Genomic DNA, 10,652 nt, shown 5'->3' with positions numbered 1-10,652 from the left:
AATCCCTTCATTTTAATGGAATGTGCGTGGTTGATGCGTCTGTGCAAGGACAGGGCAACGGATAAATCACTTCCGTGCCTTATTTAGGTAATGTAGTGTTATTCTTTATAAACGCTAGTAGAATAAAACAAAATTTAAACATTAAGGTATTCAATGTATAACGACCATATTTTGTACCTAATAAATGAACGGTCCAATATTTTAATCATGGTAGCAATTTGAAGATATTATCAAATGAAAATGCTCCACCAAAGGAATTTACAAAATTTTGATTATTGTCCAATTAATATCACTTTGAATTTTACATTGAAGTCTATGGGCAGTGCATGTTTTTATAAGATATTGTAAAAAGTAATTTGAATTTCAAAGAAATCTCTTGGTGAAAATATGCATAAACTCCCTCTTTATTAAAATATAAAATAAAAAAAATTATTAACCGCAGAAATTTTGTGAAATCAAAAATTTTCTTCTTTTCATCAAGGGCAGATAACTCTTCAAAAACTGTAAATGTGCAAAATGACCGTCTCCTTACATGTTATAAGTCTTGTGAATTTGGTTTATTTCACTTTTATTGTTTTCTAGCTGTGTGCTTTTAACTAGTTTAAAATTATTTAAAATCAGTCAAAATCCCTTCGTTATACATTGAATACCTTAAGCAATCTATTTATGCATATAATACAATGTAAGTAATAATAATCATTTACAGATTATTCGAAAGTTGGAAGATCTATAAGTTATACGGATGGAAATATTTGGATGGCAGAGTCGGACATTACATCCCAAAACACATGAGAAAATAAAGAATTTTAATAAAATTTCAATAATACGTACATTTTTTTTTTATGCGTAATATTACGTACTTCAGAATGTTAATGAGAATTGAAGGAAATTTCTTATATGGAATTTAGGAATTGAAGGTAAAGCTTTTCTTGTATGTTTAAAAAGTGCAAGTGCCCTGGGGTTCAAATTTTGAAAACTTCTCTCTGTCATTGGAGGAATGGACCAATCATGGGGTGGAATTAAATTAACGTGACAGGTAAGTAGTATTTTAGTAGGGGTTTCTGTCCAAGAAAAATACTTGCTCGTAAGCATCAGTCATAGTGCGGGAATCTAGAAGAAGTGGAGAGAATTTTAGAGAGAGAGACGAACGAGTTACATACTGCAGATAGTGCCTAAAGATTTTTCAATCCATGGAACTTCACACTCTTCATGCAACCGCAGGACATGGTGTTTGAATAGTTTAGGATGCACAAGCTGTTAGCGACCACCATTCTATGCCCCGTGATGGACTGTGACGGCACCATGGTTTTGAAATCATCAGCGAGGAATCCCGGGGGTACTATATTCAGATGTTTAAAAAACAGAAACCACACAAGGTCAAGTAGAACCAATTCCTTCTTTGATAAGAGTAACCTGATGATTCAAGATATTAAATTATTCATAAAAAGCTATCTTGACGGGTGTTCATTGACCCAGTGTTCCATATTTGCTGGAATAGCTTACAAGTCAACAGGTGTAAACTGGGCATCATTCATAAGAGAACTATTCAAAGAATATTATGAGGTAACTATAAAGAAGAAGAAACTATCAGGAACCATCGAGATTGACGAATCACTTTTTGGAGAAGAGTCGAACATCACAGGGGAGATCCGAACAAGAGAATAAAGGTAAATTCAGTATAAAATAAAGCATTATAATGCACAATTTAATGTGTTCATTAAGTAGATATTTAAAAGTAATTTATATTATAACAAAACATAAACATATGTTTATTGAAAATATAACCAATTACAAAGTCATTTAAATCACATGTCCATTGAAAATTTTAGAAAATGGCAATTTTTACTATTTTCAACAACATTAATAAGCAAGTTTATAATTTTTCCTGTAGATATGGATATTTGGTATGGTGAAGAGAGAAAGCAACACCCTGATTCTTTATCCAGTGGGGATAGGTCAGAGGACACTCTCATTCCCATAATCGAGACACGTAGAACGTTATGGCAAGATATACACTGACGGATGGTCAGCGTACTGTTCACTTAACGATTTAGGGGATGAACATTTCACTGTTATACATAAGTATGCATTTAAGAAAAGTAACTTAATATCTGGACAGGAGAAGGAGGTGCATACCAATTGCATGGAGGGTGCAAGGAAACATGACAAAGATCATTTCAAGCGTATGTCTGGGACGAAGAACACGCAGTTTGAAGGACACATTTCAGAGATAATGTGGAGGTCAATGTTGAAGCCTGATGAATACGAGTCCTTCTACGATCTGTATACCCCTTGGACCAACTACCCAACTATAATTCGAGACACCACTGTTTGACACATGGTCATGCATCCCAGAATCCCAGTTATCTGAATGGGACATTTGACCAGGTAAATCAACATTTCATGTAAACAACAGCATAAAGTGGTGAAAAAAATAAAGTTAATGTTATGAAAAAAGGTTCAGGTTGAAACAAAATTGTAATTATTATATTGAACAATAGGAATTATTAGTAGTAACTGAAAATTATTAGGACATTAATTAATGAATGGTACAACGATTTCATGCTTCTAATGCCCCCCTTTCACCAAAACATTAAAGCTGAACACGATTCGTAAAAGAAATGTATCCGCCATTTTAGTTCCCGAGACTCGCTACCCTGCAGACCTCTATAAATAGGGCAAGAATAAGAGACTGTTCAGTTTAATCAGTGGACATCCATGTAGACGGACGTATGCTATACAGGACTTAGTAGCGAGAATAATAACGTAATGTTTCGTCTAATGCAGGAAAGTAAGATACCAAATAAATTTACAATTATAGTTGTATAAGTCAGTGCAGTATACAACAACATAGATAAACGTAACTGCAATAGCATATTAACAAAAGTAATGCAAGATAACCAGCACGAACAAGGGTCGCCATTCCACGCTGATACCACGATGATAATAAAGCAGTCAGGTGTAACGAATGCGACGAGTATACCCTAGTATTGATGTATCGTATATAATGCTATCAAAAATGGCGTATGCCTATTTAGGAGTCGTGTTCAGCTTTAACTATGTTATATATGGAAAGGATATATATATATATATATATATATATATATATATATATATATATATATATATATATATATATATATATATATATACGTGTATATGAACACCCTCTGATTGTCAATATTACATAATGTTAAATTATTTAGGAAACACTGATGCGGAAAACACAGATGCTGGGTCCGAATTAGAGGATGTTGAAACAACTTCAGGTTCTGACCTTGTGGTAGCGAGTCTGAGGAATCAGAAACAATTTCCAGGAACAGAACGGCAAGTGAGGAAACTGTGCACGCCAGACAACACCAAGCACTGGAAAGCTTCGGCAGCATTGATCGTCTTCTTATCAGATCCAGATAAGACGCTGACTGGTAGTCCCTGCACAACAGATATAGAAATACAATAAATTGTAAATTATTCACTTTCATACATGATGTTCATATATATGAAAAATGCACTTGAACATTAAATTTTGTATGTTAATTTTAAAAGTTAAAACATTGTACTAAAAATTAGAAAATAAATTTACTTACAGTCACCAAAAGTAAGACAGAAATGAGCCATTGCACCTCCCATGCAGACACAAGCACCAGAAAATCACTTAGCCTGTCCAGGAAAAGAGGTAATACTTAATTCGTCGTTAACACATAACTTATACAACATATTATAAAACAAAGTTTTCACTTCATATTGTTCTGGTACGTACTTACAGTTCCTATGAGTCCACGTTCCTCTTCAATCACTCCTGTGTCCATGGCCATAGAAATATCTGATGATGAAGAAACAACAAATACAACGAAAGGAGGTACAATATAAGAATGTATTATAACTCAATATTGTACACATAAAGCATACAATATATTGAACATATTATTAATCTCCATGTATGGGGAAAGGAAAATAAATGCACAGAAGAAGGATATGGAAGTAACGAACAGTATTCAATCTAAACGTCCATTAAACAATATACAAAATAAGAGCAGAGCAAACACGGACCTCTGAAACATCAGAGGTGGGATCAGGTGCCATGGAGGAGTGGGCATCCCCTGCCGACCGGTCACACCGGTCGTGTGCACCTTGTCATGATCGGGAAATAACGGAAAAATCCGTCGTCAATTCAGTGTATAAATAATGGACTAACAAAAAACGATTTTTTGTATGTGTATAGAATACCACAACGAATGGTTTTAAAGTAAAAAAGTATTATACATTTTTTCATCGTTTAAAAACTTATAAAAACACAAAGGTTACCTCAATAATGTCAAACTTATTGACTTTGCGAAGTCAATAACAGGATAATGCCTGAGTTTCGAATGTGCAACCGAGTCCTCGGCAATCTTGAGACTAAATTTTCATTGCCAAGTGATGAAAGGGAATGACCTTGAGACATGTGTACACTGGGTTCCCCCACAGAGACAGGTATAGACTCTCCGCTATGTGCAGACACTACTGGGGTACTTGCAGGAATCTGATGTCCGGGTAGTGCGCTAGGGACACAAGGACTCCCCTGGCTACTAGTCACTACTGGCTGACTGACTCTATTATCCTGCATGGGCGGGGGTGACTGGACATGACTGGCCTTCATCATTCCAGCCAACATCTGTGTGATATTACCCAACTGGCCCCCCATATTTGTCTCCATAAACCCAATGTCGGATCCCATAGACCCCAGCTGCTTTACCATACTTGTCTCAAAGGCATTTATGTGTGATCCCATAGACCCCAGCTGCTCTGACACACTGCTGACACTAGTCCCAAGGGCATCAATATCCCCTCTCAGGGTCCCCATATCTCGACCTAGGGTATCCACCCTTTTATTTACAGGTCACCTTGAATTTGACCCATTTCCCCTTGTCGTTCCTAGAGGAGGGAATAAAATGCTGACCATCCGGGTGTTTATGCTGGACCCTCCGAAATAGCTCCCTGAGTGAGTGACATGTCCCCCTCCCCATACTGAGTGATATTATTCAGGGCACCCCCCTGGGGCACCGGTGTACTATCAACACCTGAGACAAACTACACCCTCTGAGTAGGCGGGACTTTCCCTTGACTGCACTCTAACAGGGCACCTATCAGACCACTCCGGTCTCCTCCCCATCTGCAAGCATACCAGCCCCCCTACCCAGACCAAACGAGCTAATCTCTCGGTCCATAACACCAGTCTTTATATCACAAGATAAATTTATTAAAGGTACATGAAAATATTCCGCGGCTAATCCGCTGAAATAATACAACAAAGAACACAAAGACCCTAGCCTTATAAAGTTTCATCATAAATAAAAAGTCACAAAAAATTCAAGATGGCGACGGCACTAATAACACGAGGTTAGGCCGGCACCCCGCTGCCCAGACAAAAAACCCTGGGTCGCAGCGTCAATAAAGTATTTCTGCGGATTACATATCTGTGATGGCGGATAACAGAAACACTATAGTAAAATTCCGCACGTTTATTAGTGGTCGCCAATAATATATCGCAACTAGATATCATTGAGATGGTGGCCATCTCAAAGGGCCCCGCGTTCAACAATGAACATGAAAATGTAAGGTCGTTTAAAAGGGATTATTTTGAAAAGGAACATTTGTGTTATACAGTAAAAGTCATTTAGTACGACTTCACGGATACTGCAAATTTACTAATATTTATCGAAGTTATCTTGTATCCCAAGTTATATAAAATTACTGGAATTAAAGGCAAAGAATTATGCACCAAACAAAGATTTTAAACAGAAAGGTTAATTCTGACCATGACCTAGAAACTTCGACCAAGGTCACTGCAGATCCATTGACCAGTGGATCTCTATGAGTGAAGCAATAGCCAGATTGGGCAAACAAAAGAGAAAATATTTTCCGGACTAGGATTTTTCATATCATTCTGCTATGACCTTGACCTTTGACCTAGAAACTTGCTTCAAAGTAACTGCGCACTGTTTACCTAAAGGCACTCTGTGGGTGAAGTATGAGGCAGTTTGGGCCAAGGAGAGAGAAGATATGCTCCGGACAAGGATTTTTCTTACAATTCTGCTATGACCTTGATCTTTAACCTAAATACCTGGTTCAAGGTCACTGCACACCGGTTATCCAATGGCACTCCGTGGGTGAAGTATGAGCCAGATTGGGCCAAGGAGAGAGAAGATATGCTCCGGACAAGAATTTTTCATATATTTCTGATATGACCTTGACATTTGACCTAGAAACCTGGTTCAAGGTCAGTGCTCACTGGTTACCCAAAGGCACTCTGTGGGTGAAGTATGAGCCAGATTGGGCCAAGGAGAGAGAAGATATGCTCCGGACAAGGATTTTTCATATAATTCAGCATGGTACTTGACCTTTGACCTAAAAACCTGATTCAAGGTCACTGCACACTGGTTACCTAAAGGCACTCTGGGTGAAGTATGAGCCAGATTGGGCCAAGGAGAGAGAAGATATGCTCCGGACAAGGATTTTTCATATAATTCAGCTTGGACCTTGACCTTTGACATAGAAACCTGGTTCAAGGTCACCGCACACTGGTTACCCAAAGGCACTCTGTGGGTTAAGTATGAGCCAGATTGGGTCAAGGGGAGAGAAAATATGCTCCGGACAAGGATTTTTCATATAAATCAGCTTGGACCTTGACCTTTGACCTAAAAACCTGATTCAAGGTCACTGCACACCAGTTACCCAAAGGCACTCTGTGGGTGAAGTTTGAGCCAGATTGAGCCAAGGAGAGGGAAGATATGCTCTGGACAAGGATTTGTCATATAATTCAGCGTGGACCTTGACCTTTGACCTAGAAACCTGGTTCAAGGTCACCGCACACTGGTTACCCAAAGGCACTTTGTGGGTGAAGTATGAGCCAGATTGGGCCAAGAAGAGAGAAGATGTGCCCTGGACAAGAGATCTCGGACGTACGGACGGACGGACAGCCGGACGGACAGACAGACTGATCACTATAGGGCGCCCGCCAAGCGGGGCCCTAATAATACAATGACTTACACAGAGGACTGATTAACGCGTCTAATCGGTTCGACAATCAGCACAAGAGAGAGAGAATTACGTCATAGCCCGCATCATTGCTGGACACGTATTGGAGGCTACTAGGGAATTCGTCCCCAGCTCCTCCAGGACCACTACATTAACTAACTATTTACACAAATTAATTTGCATAGAGTGCAATGCATTATATTGTTTTTTTAGCTTACCCCGTAATAAAACTCTTTATTTATTGCAATTATCCGCCTTAATCACTCAAATTCTATGTTTGTGCAAACAAAATTTCAAAATTCAGGGAACTAAACAAACATGAACTCTTATTGAAACCAAGTAAAATAATCAACTCTTTAGCATTTAAATACCCAATTTACTATCTATTCACATCAAGTCATTTTGGACAGAGTTCCTTGCATAAGATTACTATACCTTGTGGTAAACTTCTCAATTGTATCAATGTCTCAATCTCAACCTCAATTCGATTTTGTCTAATGGCAATGAAAGCAATACCAAATTGAAGACAATTTAAAACATGTCAAATTCGTTGTAGCTTTTTTGCAGGAGTTAGATGAACATAAACATGTAATGACAGTATTTTATTCCCATATATACAATAATTCTGAATTTTTTCCTTTAGAAAAAAAAAAACTAGCCATGGACAAAGTCACTGACTTTTTTTTTAGGATAAGAATATTTATATACATGTATATACACTTTTATTTTACAAACGCGAGATTAATGCAGCATGGATATGTACCAAAAAATTACAGACACACACACAGTTCAATACGCAAGTCTCTCGGGCACTCTCCTAACGCGCTGTGAACGTCTAAGGTCGGGTGTCGGTTCCCTTTGATGGCAGACTGGCGCGGGGGCTTCAGTTCAAACGAAAACGGCGCACTTCCACTGGGTAAAGATCACTACAAGAAGATGAAGGCTATAAAAGAGTTTGTTCAGTCTAATTTGACACTTTGGAATTGCCCAAACTCCGTCACCGAAATATCGTCCATCTCAGTGGTAAACCTCGCCCGTTTTCTCTGCGCGCATCTCTTGATGACAAGCACTGCACAAAGGCACACTGCAATGCTGAGTACCACAAGGGTCGATATTCCTGCGACGATTATCCAGGGAGTGTCTAGAAAATATATTTTATTCTATGAGTCAATTCTCGCAAATAATGACAGGATTTTGGGGGTATTTGTTAAACCAAGATTTCTCGTAAAAACAAAAGTTATTTTTTTCAACCAAAAAACAAAACGTTGGGAAAAAAAATAAATACATGATACACTTACTGAAGGTAGTCGCTGCCGTTTCTGCGAGGGTTGTCGTGTTGAACACAGCCTGGGTTGGGTGCATCTCTTCCGAAACCTGACAAACATAAACAATTCAATATTTAAAAAATGCTTAATGTCCATTTTACACAAGGAGGATATGGAAACAACGATCAATATTCAATAGCAACGTCCATTAAACAATATACAAAATAAGAGCAGAGCAAACACGGACTTCCGGAACATCAGAGGTGGGATTGGGTGCCATGGAGTGAGCATCCCCTGCCGACCGGTCACTCCCGCCGTGTCATAATCAGGAAATAACAGAAAAAAATCTGTCGTCAATTCAGTGTATGAATAATGGACTTACAATTGATTTCATAACTTGGTTGTCAATAGTTTACCTCATTTAAGAAATTGTTAATACGTAGAGCATGCTCGTGCGTATCGAATCAACTGAGATATATATACTCCGTATGCAGTTGATGAAGGTATATTGCTGCATAAGTAAGGGACGTTGACGATAGAAAAATTAAAGTCATCACGTTAATCATATAGCTTGGTTGTTAGATTACCATTAGTGTCTTTTTCAAGTAAAATTTCCAAGTATGAAGCAGAATTGTCGGACTCTATGGTATCTTTTATCTCAAGCTCACCAGGATATATCGTTTCGACGTAAGAATGGAAATTATCATTGTAAATTGTGCATAATTAAATGTGATTATATTTAAATAAATGAATGGCAAGAATTATTTACTAACAATTGGACATATTTTGTCGCAAAGAGAGACTTGGGTGCCTCGTCTAGCGAGTAAGCTGTCACAGGTTAGTTCTAGAAACATGATCTTGGTCAGGTCGAAACTCCTCAAGTCCACCGTATCCCCGAAAACCCTCTCCACAATCAATCCTTGGATACCTAGAAGAAGTACTATATGAAAACGCTAACGAACAGTTTGATGCAGAATTTTGCGAATATCTTAAGAAAAACTGGAAAAGATATCTGGATGATTGTTTTATTATATGGAAAAAAGATGAATCAGATTTGAACATTTTAAATGATATCTTAAATGAATTAGACCCAGATATTAAATTTATAATGGAAAAAAGTTCTACTCAATTACCATTGTTAGATGTATTAATCTGTAAGGAAAAACAACAAAATTGCAACAGATATATTTTATAAGAGTATTGACACTCATCAATATTTTCATTTTGGATCTTCCCACCCGCGACACATTAAAAGAGCAATACCTTACAACCTAGCCCGGCGAATATGCACAATAGTACGTGAGGAGGAAACCAGAAATCAACGTCTGGATGAATTGAAAATATTTCTCACAGAAAAACATTATCCTTTAAGCTCAATCAACGACGGCATCAGAAAAGCAAAGGAACTAGACAGAGAAGAATTAATTAATCCAACTGCTAATGATGAGGAAAATATTAAAATATTATCACTAGTCACAACTTACAATCCTAAAAACCCAAATATTACACCTATCGTTCAAAATCTGAACGAAGTTCTCAAAACGGATGAAGAAATGTCAAATGTTCTTTCAAAATTCAAGTTTATAAACAGCAAAAGGCAGCCCAAAAACCTCAGAAGAATACTCTGTCCTTCCAAAATAACAAAATCTACAAAATCCGTGGCAAAGTGTAAAAATCCGCGATGTGGCACATGTTCTGTTTTAAAGGAAGGAACATCATTTAATTTCAAAGGAAAAAAGTTCTTTATTAATTCAGACATGACATGTGAGTCCAAAAATTTAATATATGTTATTACTTGCGGAGGATGCAACCAATTCTACATCGGTGAAACTGGGACCACATTGAGAGCAAGAATTCGCGTGCATAAACAGCATATTCAAGTTCCTGAGTACCGTGAGATCAAACTCAGCGAACACATTGATAGATGCGGACAAGGACAATTTAAAGTGTTCCCTTTTTATAAACTTTTTCAAGACAATTTAACAGAAAGAAGAGAAATAGAGAAATATTTCATTCAAAAATTTAATCCCAGTCTTAATAGTTTGATTTAATTTGATTTCTGATAAAAACTTCACACAGAGTGTAACCTTTCGATGTTCTCCGGCTATGAGTATAAACACGTGTCGGATTTGGTTTCAAAGGTGTGAACAAACTGCAAGCATTTAATTGATTGCTGTCAGATTCAATTATAGATAATAATTTTTAAAGCATTAATAGTTTTGTAAGACATTGCAGTCATGATAAAGAATGCATTCGTAAAGCGTCTGAAGATGTAATAAAAGCGCTAACGTTTTAATCTGTGTTGCCTTTTTTTATTTTAAATAATTTTACCTATATATATATATATATATATATATATATATATATATA

General features: G+C 37.3%; 1 long non-coding RNA gene across 1 annotated transcript; it reads right to left on the bottom strand.

Annotated features, from left to right (window-relative positions):
• Nucleotides 1-3,155: 3,155 nt before the first annotated feature.
• Nucleotides 3,156-3,845, bottom strand: LOC134274648 (uncharacterized). The gene is made up of 3 exons (XR_009993659.1): nt 3,761-3,845; nt 3,588-3,660; nt 3,156-3,432 (listed from the first exon to the last, which is right to left on the bottom strand). It is a non-coding gene; the product is annotated as an uncharacterized LOC134274648 (long non-coding RNA).
• Nucleotides 3,846-10,652: the final 6,807 nt, after the last annotated feature.

The sequence above is a fragment of the Saccostrea cucullata genome, unplaced genomic scaffold, assembly GCF_032062105.1.
Source record: "Saccostrea cucullata isolate Sc308-1 unplaced genomic scaffold, CSIRO_AGI_Scuc_v1 ctg1114, whole genome shotgun sequence".
Lineage (NCBI taxonomy): Eukaryota > Metazoa > Mollusca > Bivalvia > Ostreida > Ostreidae > Saccostrea > Saccostrea cuccullata.
Note: the sequence above shows the minus strand (reverse complement) of the source record. Positions and strands in the feature narration are given on the sequence as shown.